Here is a 2,693-nt window from a genome sequence, read left to right on the forward strand (position 1 = left end):
TTGACTCAGGACTAAAACAATTTTGACTTATAGCCAAACCAGTTTACAATAGGAAAAAACACCCATTGGTGTTGACTGTCAACAATGGTAACAGAGTTGATTAGATTTAATGTGTTTACTCTTTAAGATGCATTTCTAAGTTAGACCAAAGGAATGAAGCAATGCATAAGGAAACTACACAAAGCAAGTTGATGGCTAAGATTATACCTCTGCAATTTTAAGTTAAACAAATTTAGTGACACCACATTTGATCTGGAGTGTGAGAGAGGGCCTAGAATGACTCCCAGTTTTCTGGCACAGGTTCCTGGAAGAAAGTTGGCGATACAGGGGGTGAGTGGGTTGGCAGGATGAGTGGGGATGATGGGTAAGCTGAGTTGAACATGTCAAGTTTGACTCTAAGCTAGCACTGTGCAGAACTGAATTGGGCACCTGTGCAGAGCTGAAGAGTAAAAGACAAAGGAGTCTACAGGTTATGTTTTTCTCAGGTGGCGAAGCCTTTAATGCATAAATGTGGAAGCAACATGTCTAATATAGTTTCAAGCAGGAAGCCCCCTCTGTCGCGGCTGTTGAGCACTGACAATAAATAGAGAAAACAGGCAATGAGTACTTAGGAATTAGTGCAGTATGAAAAGCGAAATTCAGATTTGTGAAAAAACTTGATCTTTGAATTAGGAGTAGTCAAGGCTATTTTTATGTCTAGGAAATCACTCAAGTGTCCTCTGGGACTTTTTTTTTTAATTAAAGAGCAATTAAGCCCAAGAAAGGGCAGCTACCAAGGTAGCCCCAGGATCAAGCCCCACTGCCTCACTGTCTGTCGCCCTCTCCATTGATTTCCCTATTTTTCCTTCATGCTTCGTGGCCTGTCTTTGCACATTTATTCCATTCTTCTCTTGTCTGGTCAGCTTTGTGTCTTCATAGATTCTTGCTTCTTCAAAACTTTATCTTGTACAGGGTCCATTTTTGTTACTCCACTACCTCATGGGATACTTCCACCTTCAATTCCCTGGATAAATGACAATATCTTTGATTCTCCCAATTTCAGAATTCTTAAAAGAGAATGTTTATTGTTCATTTCATTTTTAAAATCATGGTGCAGGGGATACAGGGTGGGGTTACCTGGCTCATCACCCGTTTATCAGGTGTGTGGATGAGGGACACCATAGAGCAGACATGGAAAACCAACTCAAAACCCCACTCAGAGACATGCAAGACCCTTTGCAATCCAAATAATTCAATATTTCTCTAACTGCTTCTCCTTTAGAAACAAGGATTCATATCATAATAGTTCTTTCATCATAATTTTTTCTTTTTATCTTTTCTAAAAATAATTACATAAGCCAGGTGTGGTGGTTCATACCCGTAATCCCAGCACTTTGGGAGGCCAAGGCAGGAGGATCGCTTGAGCCCAGGAGTTTGAGACCAGCCTGGGCAACATAGTGGGACCCTGTGCCTACCAAAAAATACAAAAATTAGCCAGGCGTGGTGGCGCACACCTGTAGTCCCAGTTACTCGGGAGGCTGAGGCACGAGAATCGCTTGAACACAGGAAGTAGAGGCTGCAGTGAGCCATGATGGCACCACTACACTCCAACCTGGGCGACAGAAGTGAGACCCTGTCTCAAAAAAATGTACAAATATAAATTTTAAAATATGAAACATTTAACACATTTGTATGTCATCCTTGCACATGCTAATCTCTGTAGTTTTCAAAATTTTGTTATGTGTGCTGCTGAAACAACACCATAATTTTTAATATAGTGAGCAACATAAGCATTCAAGTGGTGATTGTTAAATGATACCATTTCTGAGGTCGTTTTCCAGAACTCATGTAATTCTTTTACGTTTTCACAAATACCAGGCTTGCTTTCCTGCCTTAAGGAGGTGCAGCAGAACGTAGAAGCCACCAGATGTCACTATTGCAGATAGCATTCCAAATTCCCCAGCTTGCATCTGATACTGTTAGTGCAGGAAGAGTTGACAGGCTCCAAGAAGTTATCTAAATGGTCCCTCCTGACAGGAAGCCACAGTGAACAGGTGACTTGGGTGGTTTACCTTTAATGAACTTCTGATAAAGCAAGGTTTACAGAAACACACATCTCCGTGGGCTACTTGCAAGACAGTCACCAAAACAGCTTTGCCTCTAAAGTCTCTAAGTCTCTAAACATCTGTGAATCTGTGATTCTAAGCCAAATAGAGATGGTCTCTGCCCACCACTCAACATTTGTGTGCTTTTGTTTTTGTTAAGATCAAAGAATTTTAGTAGACAGTATATTATGCATTCAAAATAGCAGAAACCCTAATGGTGAGAAACATTAAGAATACATCAGAGTGATGGCAAAGATTTGCTGTGTGCTTGGATAACTTCCCTTGGCTAACGAGGGTAGGAGGCTGAGGACCCAGAAAAAGGCTGCTCTTCAGATCACCGGTCCGCTGCTCCTGCAGGAATACTACCTCCTTGATGGTTGGAATTTGACTCATCTCTGAAGTTTTCATGTTAAAATGGAAGGTGGAGTGTTAATTGTGGTTTTGCATCCCTTCTGACCACGTATTTCTTCTTGTGTTGTCTTTTTTTTTTTTTCTCTGCCTTCCTCTTCTCTTGTATCCCCTTGCCTTCTTTTTTCTTTGCCTTAATTATCCTTTCACCTTTACCCATAGTTCCAAGTAGCTTTGAAGGCATTTCTTAGCTCCACCAGG

General features: G+C 41.2%; 1 pseudogene; it reads right to left on the reverse strand.

Annotated features, from left to right (window-relative positions):
* Positions 1-1,643: 1,643 nt before the first annotated feature.
* On the reverse strand, positions 1,644-1,740 carry LOC111543451 (annotated as a pseudogene).
* Positions 1,741-2,693: the final 953 nt, after the last annotated feature.

The sequence above is a fragment of the Piliocolobus tephrosceles genome, chromosome 14 (assembly GCF_002776525.5).
Source record: "Piliocolobus tephrosceles isolate RC106 chromosome 14, ASM277652v3, whole genome shotgun sequence".
Taxonomy (NCBI): Eukaryota; Metazoa; Chordata; class Mammalia; order Primates; family Cercopithecidae; genus Piliocolobus; species Piliocolobus tephrosceles.